The following is a 20,014-nucleotide window of genomic DNA, read 5'->3' as shown; positions in this document are numbered from 1 at the left end:
GAAGGCTGTGGTGTTGATGAGGCAGAAGCTCAGAAGAGAGGAAGGAGTACCAGGAGTAGGGAAAAGCTTTGGCTTTTTGACATGTTGATGTTGGCCATGATCCATGAACTCAGAGAATGACAGGCAGAAGCTATCTTGGAAATTATGCACGAAGAATCAGAGAACAAGGAGGTAGTTGTTTAGTGGCATGGGTCACATAAATTCACAATATCATTGAAAATAAACATTGATGCTGCTAGCTGTTAGCCAGGTATTTTTGTGTGTGTGCACTATTTTCTTTGAGATTAAGTACCATCATATTTATATGAAATTCAAATTTATCACTTTGGGTAAGGAAGAAAGTATTTAGTTTCCCTTTTCATTAATTTAGATAGTTTAATTGAGAGTCATCTTAGAACTTAGATAAAATTCTGAGGTTCAACTAGTCTGCTTTTCACATGCTATAGTGGATTTTAATCACCATTAGATGGTAGAACTTTTGAACCCAGAGCATGTCTCTTCCAAGTGTCTATAAAGATCCAGTAAATGTGAAAGATGAGCTCCATAGCAGGCAAATTGAAATTGTATTTCTTAGTTGAAAAAGGGCCCAAGAATATGGATGAATATATTTGGGATACAGAATATTACAGACAAAGAATTACATATGAGATTGTATACATTTCTAGGAATGTTTTAAATGCATTTGAAATTATATATTGAATTTCTATCCTAATTTCTAATGCTAAATTTCCAAACTAGCACCATAGTGTGTGATTCTGATAATAAGTCATATGTACCATCCGGCAGCATTCACTAAAGTTATCTGGGAGGGATTCACTGAGGAGGTGAGACTTGGGAATCTAAGGTGTAAAAAGCGTGCATGGTGTCTAGAGAGCTCTGGAAATCACGATAGTGTTGTTTCTTCACGTAGATGGAGAGTCTATCAATGTTCATTTTATTATTACTGTCCACAAGCTACAGATATTCCATAATGATTATTCCCTTATACCTACTCAACATCCTATCATCCTCCTAAAACAATACAGTTGTATTCCTATACAATTTACCTATGAACATTGAAACTAGAATAATTTCTATGTATGTACCATGAAATATTCTTCTTCTTCTTTTAATTTTTTCCTTGGCTCATATATAAATACACACACACACACACACACACATACACACACACACACACACACACATATATACAGGCCAGTGTTTCAGATTTGACCCATGTCAAAATTTTTTACCTTTATGTTAAGTGACTGTGAAATAATAGAAAAATGAGCCAGGTGAGCATTTGTTTTTAAAAATTAACCTTGTCTTGACTAACTTCTTTTCTCCATTTTTCTAATTTCTAGAATCTTGCAAAATTCAGTTCAGTTTTTCACTTTTCTCCAACATGCTGCTATCTTTCCTAAGAAAACATAATTCCTCAAATATGTACTAATTGTGTGGTTTCTTATCTTCATTCAATATTATTGCATTATGACATATTTTTATATTGAGATTAAGAAATATGTTTTATTTCCTTACTTTACTCAGTGCCTAGTACAGTGCTGAATTCATGGCCTATGGTCTATAAATATTTAATGCAATGCTTGAAAGAACAAATACAAATTGGAGTTCATTCTGAATGTAAGGAAATTAGTTCTTTAATGATTGTGTAACACATGTCCCAAAATTGTGCTAAACTTGTAAGTTAATCAATACAAATTACAGGAGTTCACACTTAAACAATGCAAATTAACAGGACTTAGAATGTAGGTGAGCCTATTTACAGTGACACTAGCAAATAAAATGGATCTACATTCATATTATATTCTAATTAATCAAGTCCTATATATCGTTCAATGTCATGTCAGGAAAAACAGAAACCATTGTAAGTATTTCAAACATAGAGAAGCAAGGTTGAAATGTGTTTTGCAAGCTCTCTACAATCACAATGGGGAGGAGAGTATACGCAAATTAAACGTTGAGCAAGTGACAAATCTACACTTGACCCTTTAGCCTCCATGTACTACCTTTCTGCCCATAGTTGAGTTTCCATATAAAGATATCAAAAGCTTCCTGACTCCACCCAAGAAACTGCAGCTAACTCTCATACTAACAAAGATTTGCTCATTCTTCCTCACAAAGTGCAGGCATAAAATCATCTCAATCACTGTGTCTGTGCTTTGGTAGTGTTAAGTTAGTTTAGTAGAATTCTGTCAGGACCTTCTATAATCTGAAGACTAAATCATAAAGTTACTCATCACCATTGCTTGTTATACCAAAAAATATAGGGAAAAGAGAAAGTAATGTACTGAAAAATAAATATAAATATGTGCATAGAAAAGAAGGAAATATATACAGCTATTGTTCTCAATTTTAAAAGTTATCATGTGTCTATATTTGGTATTTATAATTTCCTTAATTTACTCCCATCCACGGTGTGTTTCTTTGCTGTCAGACAGAATCTCAATTTTCGAGGGTTCTTCCCCTGGTGAGTAACCCACATTTTGTTTCCAGTTAGCCTGAGTCTTTGATAGTACTTATTTCAGTGTTTTGCTACAGTTCTCATTTACTGTTAGACTCAGGTATAGTAAAAGATGTCTCTGAGCATCCCTTAAGGCCTGGGAATATGTGGTCAGTAGTAGAAACCTTAGACTCTCAAATCCCCCACCCCATCCCAACTTTGCAGATGGCAAATAAACTCTGTTCTTAGGTCTCTCTTCCTCTACTTTCCCCTGCCACCCCAAAATGTGATAGGTTACTTTTCTTCCCTAATTAAACATTTTGAGCAGCGAGTCATTTGTAATGATTTATGGCAGCTGTGCTTTTGCCAGTCTTACACAGTATTTTTCTTATTACTTAATTGTTTTAGCAGTGCTTCAGCCATTAGTTTCTGAGTGCTGAAAACAGGAAACAGAAGTCTTCTATTATAGACGCCTGCCTAATTAGCTCAGAGGCTGTCTAATGGGGGCTATTAAAAATGCAAATGAGGTGTGATCAAACAGTGAGAAGTTTGGTCTTGACAGAAGATACTAATGCATCCTGCCCCCCCCCCTGCAAAATCTACCACAATCCTGAATGTAGATTCCTCCCTCCTTTCTTTATCATATGAAATAGCTTTTTCTCTGTGACTGAATTCTTCCTTTCTTACCTGGTCTGGATTGCAGTTTACTACTAAACTTTGTATTACTTTGTAATACACCATGCATCCAAATTATCTAAAGGATTCCTGGGCCTATTCCTAGAAATCCCAGTTCAATGAGACTTAGTGCCCACGAACTAATATTTCAATCAGATTCTCCAGGAGTGCTGATCTAGAACTCCACTTTTGAGAACCCCCAATCCATGGCGCTGTGATTTCTTTTATACACTCTGAGCTCAAAGACTTTTTTTTTTTTTTTACTTCCTTTCATGCATTGATTCTCTGGACTTTTTCCTTTTTCTTCAGTTTGGGGAATCAACCCCAAGCTCTGTGCATGTTAAGTAAGCACTCTATCATTGAGCTATACCTCCAGCTTTACTTTGAGCTTTTTTTCTAATCAACAATGTAGCGTGGTTTAATTAAGCCAGCTTCTTCAACAACCTAAATCAATGTTGCCTGCCTGTACTTTACAATTACACTGGTCCTCTATACTCAGCAAAATCTACATTTTGTGTAGTTCTGAAGCTTCTATAACTAGAGGATCCTCTTTGAAGAAGAATTTAAAAGTGAGTTTAAAATTTACTGAAGAACCCTGAACTTCCATAGTTGATTTGCTCCTGTATTATATTTTGCTGATTATTCACAGATATCCTTTACTAGATAGTTCTTATGGACTAGGGTTGAATCTGGTTTGTCTCCAGGGTTACATATTCTGTATAATATCTAATTCACGGTGGATGCTCAGGAGATGCTTGTTGACTTAATCTGTTTACATCACTTTACTATTAAAATCGCCATGTTGGCTTTTCTTCTACTCAGAGGCATTTTCTCCTTTACTTTGAGATGCAGCTTCTAACTTTCCCATATTAGCAATGTGACTCTTTGGCCATATTCCCTACCATGGTTCTCCATCAAAATTTTCATTTTGCCTAATTCTTGGCATGTGCACATTTCCTATTCATGTCTTGGAGATGTTTTACTTAGTCAAATTCCATCTCATTGTGGCAGTACCCCATGTCCTTCAGATGTGAAGAGTTGCAGTTCACTGAGTAGACATGAGGTCTTGCTGCCAGATGTTTCCCTGTTGTATGGAGGGCTGGGTAGATGGCAAATAGCTTGAATACCCATCCTCCATTGCACAACTTCCTTTTACCTGTCTCTATTACTCCACTATCTACCACTATAAATTTATGATGAGTATGAAGGAAGGGAAGATGGAAGGAAGCAAGGAAGGAAGAAAGGAAGGAAGGAAGGAATAAGGAAGGGAGGAAGGGAGGGAGGAATGATAAAAGGATGAACTAATTCTTGCCAATCATGTCTGAAAGGGGAGCTCTGCTGTGCATAGAGAAAAAATTAATATACAGGGGGAAATTCTTGTGGGCAAGATTCTTTTGTTCCTTGATATGTTTGGGTGGGAATTCCAGGTGGCTTTACTCCTATCTCCATCTTACTCCTGGAAGAGACTTAGGAGTTCTGTGTTTCCCTTTCTTCTTGTTCTCTGCCTCCCCACAGTTCAGGGCTTGATTGAGTTTATTCTCATGAAAGAAAATGAATTTATATTTGCTCTTGGTCCTGTGACTCCTGCCAAGGCTGTGCTTCTACCACATCCGATTGGCCAGGAAAAGGTTAAGTGTGTCAGATGGGGAAAGAGAGGCCACACTGAAGTCTTACTGATTAAGTGTAACTGAAAAAAGAGATTAAAGAGGATATCAGAAAATGGAGAGACATCCCTTGCTCCTGGGTAGGAAGAATCAACATAGTGAAAATTACCATACTTCCAAAACTGCTATATAGATTCAGTGCAATCCCAGTTGAAATCCCAGCAGCATACTTCACAGACCTTGAGAAAACAATCCAAAAATTCATTTGGAACAAGAAGAGACCCAGAATAGCAAAAGCAATTCCAGGCAACAGAGACATGACAGGAGTTATCACAGTCCCCAACTTGAAAATATACTACAAAGCTACTGTGATAAAAACAGCACAGTACTGGCAAAGAAGCACACCGGAGGACCAGTGGAACAGATTAGAAGATACCAAAACAACTCAAGACACACTCAGCCACCTCATATTTGACAAAGGAGCCAAATACCCTCATTGGAGGAAAGACAGTCTGTTTAATAAGTGGTGCTAGAAAAATTGAGTTTCAATTTGCCAAAGATTCATTCCAGACCTATATCTCTCACCATGCACTAAACTAAAATTGAAATGGATTAAAGATCTAAATAGTAAAACAGAAATGTTGAACCAGCTCGAACAGAGGTTAGGTAGAACTCTTGAAAACAATGGTGTAGGAAAAGATTTTATGAACAAAACCTCAGTTGCCCGTGAACTAGCACAAACAATCAACAAGTGGGATCTCTTCTTATTAAAAAATTTCTGCACAGTAAGAGAAACCACAAACACTGTGAAGAGACAACCCACAATGTGGGAAAAAATTTTCACCTGCTGTCCCTCAGATAAAGGTCTACTATCTCGAATCTATAAAGAAGTTTAAAAAATCAGACTTCCCAAATTTAAAGACCCAATCAAAAATGGGCATCTGAAATGAACAGACATTTCTTGCACAAAGAAGTAGAAATAGCAAAGAAATATATGAAAAAATGTTCAACATCACCGGTTATTCGGAAGATGCAAATGAAAACAATGCTGAGATTCCATCTACCCACAGAAAGAATGGCTGCTATCAAGAAGTCAACCAATGACAAATGCTGGCTGGGCTGTGGGGAAAGAGGAACCCTGCTCCACTGCTGGTGGGAGTGTAGACTGGTGCAACCACTATGGAAATCAGTATGGAGATACCACAAAGAACCAGGACTGGAAGTCCAATTTGATCCAGCTATTCCCTTGCTGGGTATTTTCCCCAAAGAATTAAAAGAATCATACCACGGTGTTATATGTGCACCCATGTTCATAGCAGCACAGTTTGTAATAGCTAAAACTTGGCAGCAGCCCAATTGCCAATCAACTGGAGACTAGATAAAGAAAATGTGGTTTTTGAAAATAAAATGGAGTACTACTCAGCCATAAAAAATGAGAAATTAGAGACCTTTATAGCTAAATGGATGGACATTGAAGTGATACTCTTTTTTTGTTGTTAAATTCTTTTATTGGTACATTATAGGTATACAACACAATTACATTTCTCATTGGGAATTGTACCTTTACATAAAGCATCTTGATTCTTATTTTTTCCCCATTCCTAGCCCTCCCTTCACCCCTCCACCCTTCCCTATTTACAAAGACTTTATTTCCATTTTTTCCATTTCTTATAATTTTTCCTTTCCCTTCTTTCCTTTCCTCTGCCCCTCCTACTACCCCTACCACTTTGGGCCTTTTCTTCCTATTTTGCATTATCGATTATTCATTCTAATCATTGGTACATTTTAGATATACAATATAATGTCATTCATCATTGGAAATTTGCACCTTTACATAATCTCTCTTGGTTCTTATTTTTTGCCCTTGCCCAGCCCTCGCTTCAACCCCTCCATCCCTCCCTATTTACAAAGATTTTGTTCCTATTTTTCCATTTTCTCATATTAATCCCATTCCCTTCTATCCTTTCCCCTAGCCCTCCCACTTCCTTCCCCTTTGCCCCTTTTCTTCCTATTTCACATTACCTATTGTACATTTGAGTCCTTATTTACACTTTCAGTTTCTCACACCAGAGAAACTATTCAGTATTTATACATGTGTGTCCTATTTATTTCACTTAAGAGTATCACCTCAATATACATCCACTTAGCTATAAATGTCTCTAGTTTCTCATTTTTCATGGCTGAGTAGTACTCCATTTTATAAAAAACCCATATTTTCTTTATCCAGTCTCTAGTTGATGGGCATTTGGGCTGTTTCCAAGTTTTAGCTATCACAAACTGTGCTGCTATGAACATGGGTGCACATATATCACTGTAGTATGTTTCTTTTAATTCTTTGGGGAAGATCCCCAGAAGTGGAATTGCAGGGTCAACTGGGACTTCCAGACCTAGTTCTTTGAGGTATCTCCATACTGATTTCCACAGTGGTTGCACCAGTCTACACTCCCGCCAGCAGTGGAGCAAGGTTCCTCTTTCCCACAGCCCCACCAGCATTTGTTATTGGTTGATTTCATGATAGCAGCCATTCTTTCTGGAGTGAGGTGGAATCTCAGCGTTATTTTTATTTGCATCTCTCGAATGACCAGTGATGTTGAATATTTTTTCATGTATTTATTTGCTATTTCTACTTCTGTGTTTGAGAAATGGCTGTTCATTTCAGATGCACATTTTTGGATTGGGTCTTCAAATTTGGGAGGTCTGATTTTTTTTCAAATTCTTTATAGATTCTAGGTAGTAGACATTTGTCTGAGGAACTGCAGGTGAAAATTTTTTTCCCACATTGTGGGTTATCTTTGCACACTGATTGTGGTTTCGCTTGCTGTGCAGAAGCTTTTTAATAAGAAGAGATCCCACTTGTTGATTGTTTGTGCTAGTTCACGGGCAACTGAGGTTTTGTTCATAAAATCTTTCCTACACCAATGTCTTCAAGAGTTCTACCTAACCCCTGTTCCAACTGGTTCAGAGTTTCTATTTTAATATTTAGATCTTTAATCCATTTCAATTTTAGTTTAGTGCATGACGAGAGATACAGGTCTAGTGTTAATCTTTGGCAAGTTGAAACCCAATTTTTCCAGCACCATTTATTAAAGAGGCTATCTTTCCTCCAGTGAGGGTGTTTGGCTCCTTTGTCGAAGATGAGATGGCTGCTTGTGTCTGGCGTTGTTTCTGCATCTTCTAATCTGTTACCCTGGTCCTCAGGTCTGTTTTTTTCCAAGTACCATGCTGTTTTTATCACAGTAGCTTTGTAGTAGAGTTGCAGGTTGGGGATTGTGATACCTCCTGCCATGTCTCTGTTACCTAAAATTGCTTTTGCTATTCTGGGTCTCTTCTTGTTCCAAATGAATTTTTGGATTCTTTTCTCAAGGTCCTTGAAGTATGCTGCTGGGATCTGAGTTGGAATTGCATTGAATCTGTATAGCAGTTTTGGAATTATGGCCATTTTCACTATTTTAATCCATCCTACCCAAGAGCAAGGGATGTCTGTCCATTTTCTGATATCATCTTCAATCTCTCTTTTCAGAGTGCCATAGTTTTCAGAGAAGAGGTCTTTGATTTCTTTTGTTAGGTTGATTCCTAGGTATTTTAGTTTTTTGGATGCTACTGTGAAAGGAATTGTTTGCCCTATTTCTCTCTCAGTGAGTCTGTCACTCGTGTAGAGGAAAGCTACTGATTCCTGTGTGTTGACCTTGTAACCAGCTACTTGACTAAATTTGGTTATTAAGTCTAGAAGACTTTTGGTGGAGTTCTTGGGGTCTTCTATATAGAGTATCATGTCATCTGCAAATAGTGACAATTAGATCTCTTCATTTCCTATCTCTATTCCTTTTATTTCTTTCTCTTGTCTAATTGCCGTGGCTAATGTTTCCAGAACTATATTGAAGAAGAGTGGTGATAGTGGACATCTTTGTCTTGTTCCTGATTTTAGTGTGAAGGATTTCAGCTTTTGACCATTTAGTATGATATTGACTGTTGGTTTTCCATAGATAGTTTTTATCAGTTTGAGGTAGAGACCATCTATTCCAATTTTTTATAGGGTTTTTATCATAAATGCATGTTGGATTTTTGTCAAATGCTTTTTCTGTGTCTACGGAGGTAATCGTATGGTTTTTGTCCTTCTGTTGATATAGTGTATTACACTGATTGATTTTCGTACGTTGAACTATCCCTGCATCCCTGGGATGAATCCCACTTGATCAGGGTGTATGATCTTCTTGATGATCTTCTGCATTCTGTTTGCCAGTATCTTATTAAGGATTTTTGCATCTATGTTCATTAGTGAGATTGGCCTATATTTCTTCTTTTTGGTTGGGTCTTTCTCTGCTTTAGGGATCAAGGTGATGTTTGCTTCCAGGAATGAATTTGGGAGTATTGCTTCCCTTTCAATTTCGATGAAGAGTTTAAACAGTAGTGGGAGGAGTTCCTCTCTAAATATCTTATAGAATTCAGCAGTGAAGCCATCAGGGCCTGGGCTTTTCTTAGTTGATAAGTTTTTAATTACATTTTCAATTTCATTGGTTGATATTGGGTTGTTTAGAATTTTTAGGTCTTCTTCGTTCAACTTTGGTAATTCATATGTATCTAGGAATCTGTCCATTTCTTCTGTGTTGTCCATCTTATTGGCGTATAGGTTCTGGAAGTAGGTATTGATGATCCTCTGGCTTTCTGCTGGGTCTGTTGCAATTTCACCTTTTTCATTCCTAATTGCATGGATTTGGGCCTTTTCTTTCCTTTTTCTGACAAGGTTGGCTAAGGGTTTGTCAATTTTGTTGATTCTTTTGAAGAACCAACTCTTGACTTCATTGATTTTTTTGTATCATTCTCCTAGTCTCCATTGCATTGATTTCTCCTCTGGTCTTTATAATTTCCTCCCTTGTATGAGCTTTGGGGTTGTCCTGCTCTTCTTTTTCTAGAAGCTTGAGGTGCAGCATCAGGTTGTTTAATTGGGGTCATTCTGTTTTCCTAATTTGTGTATTCACTGCTATGAATTTCCCTCGTAAGACTGCTTTCATTGTGTCCCATAGATTCTGATATGTTGTATTGTCATTGTCATTTAATTGAAGGAACTGTCTGATTTCTTCTTTAATTTCTTCTGTGACCCATTGGTTATTCAGAAGTGTGTTGTTCAATTTCCATATGTTTATGAAATTTTTTGAGTTTCTTTTGCTATGGATCTCCAATTTCATCACACTATGGTCTGATAATATACAGGGGATAAGTTCAATTCCTTTGCACTTACTTAAACCTGTTGTTAATGTGAGTATGTTGTCTGTTTTGGAGAATGACCCATGTGCAGCTGAGAAGAATGTATATTCTGATGTTGTGTGGATGGAAGACTCTGTAAACATCTTTGAAGTTCATTTGTTCAAGAGTTTGATTGAGTTCTAGTATTTCATTACTTATTTTTTGTCTAGTTGATCTATCTATTCGTGACAGTGGGGTGTTGAGGTCCCCCACTACAATTGCATTAGTGCATATATGACTTTTCATGTCCATTAGTATTTGTTTTATATAGTTGGGTGCACTAGTGTTTGGTGCATAGATATTTATGATTGTCATCTCTTCCTCTTGGATTGTTCTCTTTACAAGGATGTAGTGTCCTTCTTCATCTCTCTGAATCAGTGTTGAAATTTACTTGATCTGCAAAGAGGATAGCTACTCCTGCTTTTTCTTGGGTTCCTGTCACATGGAGCATTGTTTTCCACCCTTTAACTTTCAGTCTATGAGTTTCCTTTTGAATTAAGTGTGTTTCTTGTATGCAGCATATTGTTGGATTTTGCTTCTTGACCCATTCTGCTAGTCTATTTCTTTTGATTGGTGAATTGAGACGTTAACATTGATGATTATAACTGAAACATATTGACTTATCATTCCCTTGACTTTTTCTTTTTGTTGGGTTATCTCTCTTTACATTTAACTTCCTGTCATACCAGATGGGTTCATTCTGCTTTGCTTCCTGGGGTTGTGATCCTCAATGTCTGTTCCTAGGATATTGTGTAAAATTCTTTGGAGTGCTGGTTTGGTATTCATGAAGTTCCTAAGGTGCTCTTTGTCATGAAAGTATCTTATTTCTCCATCAATTTTGAAAGAGAGTTTTGCAGGGTACATCAATCTGGGTTGGAGGCTATTTTCTTTTAGGGCTTAGAATGTGTCACTCCAAGCTCTTCTTGCCTTGATGGTTTGTGTTGAGAAGTCTGCTGTGATTCTGATGGGCTTTCCTTTGTATGTGATTTGTTTCTTTTCTCTAACTGCTTGTAGAACTTTGTTCTTCTGTTGAGTTTCTGGAATCTTAACAATTATATGCCTATGTGTAGATTTTTTTTGATCAAGGCTATTTGGAGTCCTATATGCCTCACTTACCTGTATGTCAAGCTCTCTTCCCCTGCTTGGGAAGTTTTCTGCCATTATTTCTGTGAAGAGTTTTTTTATGTCATGTGCACTCTCTCCTGTTTCTTCATTGACTCCAATCAGTCTTCTGTTATTCTTCTTTGCATCATCTAGCAGCTGCTGGATTGATTTCTCGTGTTCCCTTATAATTTTGAAACAATTTTTCTTTTCCTGGTCATTAATTGCAGTCTTATCTTCTATATCTGAAATTCTGTCCTCACATTGGCTCATTCTTCTGTGTAGACTTTCAATGGAGTTTTGCATGTCCTTTAAATCTATTTGCATCTGTTTTATGGATTCCATTTGTTTTCTATGTTGGGATTCCATCATGTTCCTCAGCTCCTCTCTAGATTTATTAATCATGTCTTGCACTAGGAGCACAATTTCTCCTGTTATCTGAGAAATTATTTCTGATTTCATTGTTTCCAGATCCCCTTTTGTTGCCAGTTCAGTGGGTCCAGGTGGTTGAGTATCAGAGTGTTCCATCTCATTTCCCTTTGGGGTTCCTGTAGGTGATCTGTAAGTGTGGTTTTGAGACTTATTTATTTGTTTTCTCATTTCAACTGGCGGGTGGGCTGCTGGCGCCTGCACGGATTGCCTCCTCTGAGCTGGGAGAGGTGGGACAGGGGCCAGGAGCAGAGGTAGGGATGGTGGTCCAAAAGCCCTTTCCTCTGGGCTGGCAGCAGCAGGTGGGATGGTGGCCCAGAAGCCTCTTCCTCTGGATCAGGAGCAGTGGGACAGCAGCTCAGAAACCCCTTCCTCTAGGCTGGGAGCAGCAGGAGGGATGGTTGCCTGGAAGCCCTTTCCTCTCAGCCAGGAGCAGAGGGACAGAAGGTGGCCCCAAAGCCCTTTCCTCTGGGCTGGGAGCAGCAGGACGGATGGTGGCCAGGAAGCCCCTTCCTCTGGACCAGGAGCAGTGGGACGGTGGCTCAGAAGCCCCTACCTCTGGGCCTGGAGTGGCGGGACTCAGTACTGTGGTCTGTTGGTCCCGTGTCCTCTGCATCTTTGTAGTGTGAAACCAGGTGGCTGTACAGAGGAGGGGGTGGTGTCCAGTGGATTGTTGCCTGGGTGCTGGCTGATTGGGCCTGTTCCCACCGACTGGCGACCTCGGTAGGGCATGCACAAACCTGCCTGTCTGCAGCAGGCTGATTCCTGAAGAGATACTCTTAAGTGAAAGAAACAGGACCCACATGTGTAAATACCGAATAGTTTCTCTAGTGTGAGAAACTGAAATGTGAAATAGGAAGAAAAGGTGAAAAGGGAAAGGGGAAATGGGAGGTGTAGGGGAAAAGAAAGAAGGGAATGAAATTACTATGACAAAAAGAAAAAAATGGAAACAAAGTCTTTGTAGATAGGGAGTGGTGGAGGGGTTGAAGGGAGGGCAGGGAAATGGGGAAAAATAAGAACCAAGATGGATTATGTAAAGGTGCAGATTTCCAATGATGAAGGTCATTATATTGTATACCTTAAATGTACCAATATAATTAATAAAAAAATAAAGTGCCATGGCTGAGATCTAGGTTCAGACCCTACAAGAAGACACTAGCAGCAGAGTCTTCTGCATGCTAGATCTCAGACCAGAGAGTTCTCTAGATTCCAAAAGCAGCAGCCAAGGGCTATTTTCCCACATCTCCACCAGTGCATCAATGACAGGGAGACATTCTACTAACAGCAGTTCTCCCTGCAGCTGTCCTGGCCTTGCCCAGGGATTTGAATATTCTAAGGTGGCCCCAGCTCTAATGTGCCCTGGATTATGATCACTGCTTTTCAAGTCTGCTTGCCTCTGGTGACATTTGTTTGAAGAGAGTCTCACTTTGTAGTTCAGGCTGGGCTTGAACTCACTGTGTATTTAGGCTGGCCTCAAGCTTGTAGCGATCTTACTACGTCAGCCTCCCAAAAGCTGGGATTACAGGCATGTGCCACCATGCCCTGCTTCTGGTGACTCCTTTGTTGAGTGGGGAAAAAAATGCATTGAGGGAAAAAGTGAAAATAGCAAGGCCAAGAGAGTGAGTTTCCATCTGATGATGGTGGAGGAGCTGTCAGCAACTCCCACACACAACTCCTCTCCCCCCAGCAGTGACTGAAATTCAGACTTGGACAGTTTACAATTGCATGGTGCTTCTTCAGGTCCTTGAGGTGGAGGCAGATTGGACTCCTCCCTGCTAGGGTTGTTCTGCCTTCTCTTTCCTGGCATTGTACTCTGCGGGTTTCCTCTGTGTGGTCCGCAGCTTGTCTCTTCCCTGGTAGAGGGCTCTGGCATTCCTCTCCTTCCCATTTCTTCTTCCTGGGCAAACACTGTCCAGAACTGACAGCCCCAGAGGTGTCAGACTGTAGCTCTAAGACAAGGCATAATCACAGCATGGAGACCCCCTACTTGCATGGCTGGAGGATGCTGACAATTACAGACTCTCAAGGCCTGAAGAAATCATCTTCCCCAAATGCTTCCAGGGTGAAAAAAACTAGTTTGTACCTCTGTCTGGGGCTTTAAGAGTTATTTTTGCTCTTGAAGTCTAATAGTGGGTTATTGGTAATTATAGGAAAAACGGACTGGAAATAAGGGGTTTTTAAAATTTTTACTCTGGATCCAGTATTCTATTTTGAATTTTCTCTTCAGTTAGACACAACTCCTGAGATCGTGTCCTCCGTGATTATAGCAGAGAAAGGCCCCCATGGCCCATGAGTGTATGATTTCCACTTTGTTTCTATCCCTCTAACTGGCATAATTTCTTAGAGACTGCTGAGAAAGGATGTTACCTAAATGCTTGTTTTCCATGGTACCATTTCCATGCTCTGTGTTCACTTGAGGTCAGGGCACACAGGAGCCCAGTAGATCTCCTTTTATTGGTGTTTTACTCAGAGTACTCAGAACTCAAGATCTGACAGGAGTTTTCAGGAGCTCCCTACTGTTAACAGACAGAAAACCTCATTCATAGCCCACCTTCCATTTCTTCTGCTATTAGCTTGCCCACTCTATCTCCACCATTCTTGTCCACCATTCATTCATTCATTTCTCCACTCATTCCATAAGCAGGCATTCACACCATCTTCTAGTCCTTGTCATGAGTTCTGGAGATATAAATAAGAATAACAGAAGCCTCAGTTCTCAAATGTCTTTTCACGCAGAAGGGGAAGACAGACATAACCCAAAACCACTAAAAACAATGTCTGTGACACTGTCATAGAGGTTTGCATAGGGTCAAGCAAGAACACAAGGAGGAAGAACTGCATTTCTTGGAAGATGGACCAGAAAGGCTACATAAGGCAAATAGCTCTGAGATGCTAGTAAATAAGTGTGGAAGAGCCATTCCAGCTGGAAGCAGCATCAGGAGAAAGGGAACAGAGGGAAAATGACCACAGTGTACTCAGGAATTACAAATCACAACATAGATGATCAGAAAAAGCCTACATGGGCAATCAACTAATAGAGCATGGAACAACATGTAGGCTACCAGATACAGGTGTGTGTGTGTGTGTGTTTGTGTCTGATAATTGTACAACAAAGAGTGCCTTGAATACTAAAGGAGTAGCATAGCTATAAAAATTGTTTAAACATGAAAACAACTACTAGCCTGGAAGACATCCATCCAACTTATTAGTCAAGAGATATGTATTTTAGAACTTGCCCACAGGAGGAGCTCAATAACCTTTCCTACATATGTAGCAGTACCTTAGACAGCACTGCAAACATTATTTTTGAGACTCTCAGTAGAGTAACTCATGACTAGTGGAGCTGTCTATCTCCCCGGAAGCACCACATGGCTCTTTCCCCATTCACCTGCCCTGCTGTGATGCTCACTGGTATGTCCACGCCTAAGTTCTCACCCACTGTGGACACCCTGGCTGGGTTCAGGGAGCAGTGTCTGGACTTTGCTGGGCTTTATGCTGCAGAGAAACAGATCTGAAAATGACTCTACCTAGAGGAATGAACATCCTCTCCAAGTTCTCCATCCTAAAGACCTCAAAACAGGTGAGTTAGAAGCAGAGCCTCACCCAGATATTGCTGAGAAACTGCATAGCTGCATTTGCACCTACCCAGTTTCTTCTGCTGAGATGACTAGGGACCTGCCCTGGAGTTTGATGGGAACAGAAGCTATTTTTCCACCTGCCCCACATTCAGACCTTGCTCTCTTAAAATATCTGTTTCTTCTCAAGTTAAACAGAAATGTTTTCAGTTTGCTGCTTATTCTGACAGCAGGAAACGTGTGTTGTTATAGACATCAAAGAATCGGGCATCCATGCAATTGGAGTAGGGGATATCAGGAACTAAGGAGCTAACAGAAATAAGAAAATACGTAGTAGACATAAGAATGTACAGAAACTCAAGTTGCAAAAGCCAGAAAATAATTCTTGAAAAAGGAAGGGGAGCTAACATAGGAATGGTGGAAAATAGCTCAAAATGCATTGATTTTATCTTGATTTTAATAATCAGAGAAATTTAATTATGTATTTCATCAATAACTAGAAACAAAAACTGTTAATTTTTATTTACAAATGACCAAAGATCTCATAGGCAATTAGTTTATATCTATAGACTAAAAACCAAAAAAACCAAAGCAGTAAGAAGAATCCTGAAACAGTTACATGAAATAAGTAGGGCAAGATATACGTTACTCCAATAATTAAAAATGCCTTAACATCCAAGATTAAATTTGATGCCTTTCCTATTGAGTAACTACTAAATTTAAGGGGAAAAAAATCACCTAAGCAAGATGGCAAAGAAATAAAAGACAGGGATAAAGACAAAATAGGAGATGGGAAAGAAAGGAAATTAGTATTGGAAATATTAATATTCTATGCATAATTAAAGTAAAAAGTATTATGTAATGGTCAAAGAGGGTTTATCAGATGTGAAAACATTACTTTAAAAGGGATTAAAATAATGTGAGGAAGCAGAGAAAACTGCTCTAGTAGAATCTTTTGAAGTCAGCTTACCTCTAAAGGAAATGAAACAGGACAGTAAATATCTAAGATGTTTGTCAAAGGAAGGGAAAAAGAGAGAGACTTTATTGTATTTTTTCTTTGAAAACAATTCATGTTCCACATAAAACACTTGGAAAATAAAGAAAAATAATGTAGAAGAAATAAAAAGATAATCTCAAATCCCACAAGAAAGGGGTCGCACCTTCTTTAACAAAATTTCCCCAAGGTCATGCAGAGACCTGATCCTGAATAAAGACTGTAAGAGTAGGCTTTAGAGTGGGAGATATTCCAAAGGGAGAGGAATCAGTCAGAGGGTGAGCAGCCACTCTCCCTTTCTGTGTTACTTAGACCACAGGCCATAGAGTTTTTAAGAAGTAGGGGAGTTACCTTTCCCTGCAGGCTTGGGGGTTTAAAAGTTTGCTTGTTTTCTTGGCTTCCCAATTTGATGAGCACCAGTCAATTCCCAGACCAAAGAAGCTGTACTGGGAGGAGCTCAGGGTTACTAAGAGCCTTCCAAAAGGACATGAATGCTGATGGGAGGCCTGAGATGGAATTGGACCCTGTACCAGGGAGGCATACATGTTCTGAAAAGAGTAAGCCACATGGAATTTTTTTTTTTTTGTATAAATGTACACCTTTCTCAAGAAACAGATAGTTGAATACAGGGAGGGCTCCTTCTTAATTTGTGAATTTTATGCCAGCTATTGCCTTACTGTATCAAATCAGCAATTCTCCCAAATGAATCTCTGGGATTCATAACAGAAAGTACAGAAGTAAGCAATGTAGTAGGTGGGAAATATGGCTTAAATGTGCTTTTGGCTGTGTTGTCCAGATAATTATAATGGAGTCTGTTTCTCTTCAACTATGCCTGTCATCCTCAGGATTAAATCATGATGATGGTGGTGGTGATTACTGATAATTACCCCTTTCATTTATTTGGCATTTTCTACTTTCTAAAGTACTTACGTATAGATCCTTTCACCATGAGCTTAGACTACAGGAAGGTCAAATGCTGCTCTGCTTGTCTTTGAGATGAGGGTGAGGCTAAGTCTTGGGGGTCCCTTGCTCTGGGTCATGCAGCTCTTTTGGGGTCCCTGGCATCTGTTGGTTTCAGGATATTTCTCTCCATATTTGGTTCATAAGAAAGATAGGTATTTCCACACTCATGGATATGACATATTTAATATATCAAAAATAGAATGATTATACTTTAAGAACATAGTGGTATTATCTTTGGGTATGTTTCCTCCTTTCTTCCAACTCATTCTGTTTCAATCAGTTTCTGTCCTTCTCACACACAGACATACACATTATTATTCTCTTAGGGATTTCAAAACATTGTCCAAACAAGAAGACATCTGATCTTCTTTGTCAGGTAAGATGGCCAGAATTTTGGTGAGTCTTGCCTGAGCTTCATGTTTCCTCTATGCATTCCAGAAAAGAATTTAAAGGAAGAACTTGCAATGCCAGCTTTGGATTTGGGAAACTGGATCTAAAAGTGTGTGCGTGCGAGGTGCCACCTGCATTGCGCCTTGGCCGACTGCTGATTGTTCGCCACGATCTGGCACTAATCCCAAGGATTAAGTGAGCATCTGCTCCCCAGTGCTAACAGCCGGATGGAGCCAAGCCATCTACAGAGTGAGTGGATCAGGCTTGGGCTAAGCAGCCAACCAGGACAGGGTAGGCTTCCTTGAGAGCTGTGGAAATTTGACCGTAGCTGCTTTCATTCTGATGTCCTATATGGGACTTCACTTTGTCCTCACTAAGCCCTCAGCCATCAACCTTGTGCAGAGTGTAAGAAACAGGATCAAATTGCTCAAGCCCTGCACTTTGATGCCTTAAATATGAATGGTGTAACTTTGTGGCGATTGATATAGGCTTGGGCCTCAGGTTCCTTATGCGTAAAGTGGGGATCCTAGCAATAACACAGCCCTGAGAGTCACTCTGCAAATTAGATGAACTCTTTCCAGTAAGCCTTAGCATCAGTAGCTGCTGGGCTACACACCACCCTAGTGCTTCTCTCTCCTTTGTTTCCTGGTTGGCATTTTAGCTCAAGGGACACCTCAAGAATTCCAGGACAAATTGATTCTCCCTGTCCTCTGCCATGTGTTACCTGGACTACATGTTTTGGCAGTCAAGTGGTTGAGGTCATATGTTGCTGTATGTTTCATGGATTGGAGCTCCTCCTGGGGATGTCAGTTTTATGTCTTGATTCTCTATAGGGACACAGGAGAGAAGAAGGGAGGGAAGGATGGGAGAGGGAGAGAGAAATGAAGATACTGTTTTAATCACTCCCTATGTTTCTTCCCTCCCACACCTTCTCTCATTTAGATGAATCAGTCTTCTCAAGCTATGTGCCTGAAGGCTTAAACTCCGGGGAAAGTCATCAGGGATGTCCTTAACAGGCCACTGTCTGGAAGTAGAAAAATACCATAACTTTGTGGTGTGATCAAAGTACAGTAATGACGATGAAGCAGAAGCCCTGAGTTCCTTAAGAGTAGATGTCCTCCTTTTTATTGCCTTCATAGGGCTTATGGGACTACTCCCGAAGCCCCTTCCTGATGTAGAGCCATCTGGGGTCCCTTTAATTTTCCCAGTGGTGGTGTGGGACTGCATGATTCCAAAATCAATTATTCCCCTAGCCTCTATTGTACTTGTAAATTAATGGTTAAAATGTGCTTGTTAGTTCTGGGATAATAGAATCTGTAACGAAACAGAGTTCCTATGTAAAATTGCTCAACCCCTTGTTTGTCCGGAGAACGAATGTTCCCGGGCCCACTACCTGTACAACAATCCATCAATGTGTCTGCTGACCATCAGTACGTGACGGTCGTGACCATTAGTGTGTGTGTCTGCAGATCATCAGTATGTGACAGTCGACCACTAACCTTTGTTCCTTTTTTATCGTAAATCTACATGTTAACCTCCCCCTCAACCCCCTATAAAACAGCCTCGAACTCTGAGCCAGTTGCCTCTCTTAGCTACTTTGCTTTGGGAGTGCCGTCTGGCCAGACTAATAAAGGTCTGTTTTATTTTCCAACTTGTCCGGTGTGTTCCTTCCCGGGTGTTCGTCGCTGCAGTCAGCTCCTCGGAGCGTTTGGTAAGGCCCTCGGTCCTACAGTGGCAAACAGGAAGACAATGCATTGCAAAGCTGGGGTTTGTCAAAAGTGACCGGAGTGTCTAGAGATATAGCAAGAGTGCCACCAACTAGGTAGCCCCTGAGCCTGGCTCAGGGGCTATAGACCTACCTGGATGGTCTTGGGAGAGCTGCCTCACCTGTGTGGTTTCAGCTCTGCAGCTGCACACTGAGGGTCCACTTTACATGAGCCTAGGGTCTCCCTTAGCCCATATTAGGTGGCTGGCCTCAGTCCTCACAGATAACACAGCTTCAGTGCACAAGACAGCAATTGGAATTTCAAATAATGGTGAGTCATCTAAAAGGAATGACAAAGGAAGGTTGTTCTATTTTACTCTCTGAAAGCTCCACACTTAGGGATCTTGAGAGCTGAGGGATTCTTCAGAGCTAAATATCACAGATAGCTGAATTCTTGTTAAAAATACGAATTTTATTCTAAATTTAAAAAAATTAAATATATTGTCTTGGATCTTTTTCTCATACTTAAAATTATGTTCTCATTTTCTTTTTTCTCTTTAGAAAAGTGAGGGTAAAGGAACCACTTTGGACTTCTGTAGATGGCCCAGGGATACCATGCCAGACCAGAACATTGGTAGAACAGGGATACCTCACACAAGCACTCCAGGTGCAAGAGAGGTTTGGATTCCACCTATGAGCCTGCTGGGACTCTCTTTTCACTCTCTTTGGTATCGGATTGTGTCATTGGGCAGGAAGGAGAAGGACATTACTTTCATATAAGGTGTCCCAAGTTCTAGAAGTTTCAGGCATATCCTTCAAGAAAAAAATAGGTGCCTTAGAGGACTCCATCATATTTTATATTTTTCAATCAGGAGAAATTCTTTAGTGTGGGCTAAT

At 39.9% G+C, this 20,014-nt stretch overlaps 1 long non-coding RNA gene across 1 annotated transcript in view; it reads left to right on the top strand.

Annotated features, from left to right (window-relative positions):
- The window catches only part of LOC110344036 (uncharacterized), a 139,205-nt gene extending 120,142 nt beyond the window's left edge, over positions 1-19,063 (top strand). The window contains exons 4-5 of the long non-coding RNA XR_002386310.2: positions 17,461-17,661; positions 18,355-19,063. This is a non-coding gene — a long non-coding RNA (uncharacterized LOC110344036). The remainder of the gene's footprint in view (positions 1-17,460; positions 17,662-18,354) is intronic.
- The last annotated feature ends 951 nt before the right edge of the window (positions 19,064-20,014 follow it).

This window comes from Heterocephalus glaber, unplaced genomic scaffold, assembly GCF_053883595.1.
Source record: "Heterocephalus glaber isolate CG9 unplaced genomic scaffold, H.glaber_assembly_v1.0 deba00000331, whole genome shotgun sequence".
Lineage (NCBI taxonomy): Eukaryota > Metazoa > Chordata > Mammalia > Rodentia > Bathyergidae > Heterocephalus > Heterocephalus glaber.
The sequence above is the reverse complement of the archived record's forward strand: the minus strand, read 5'-3'. Positions and strand labels throughout refer to the sequence as shown.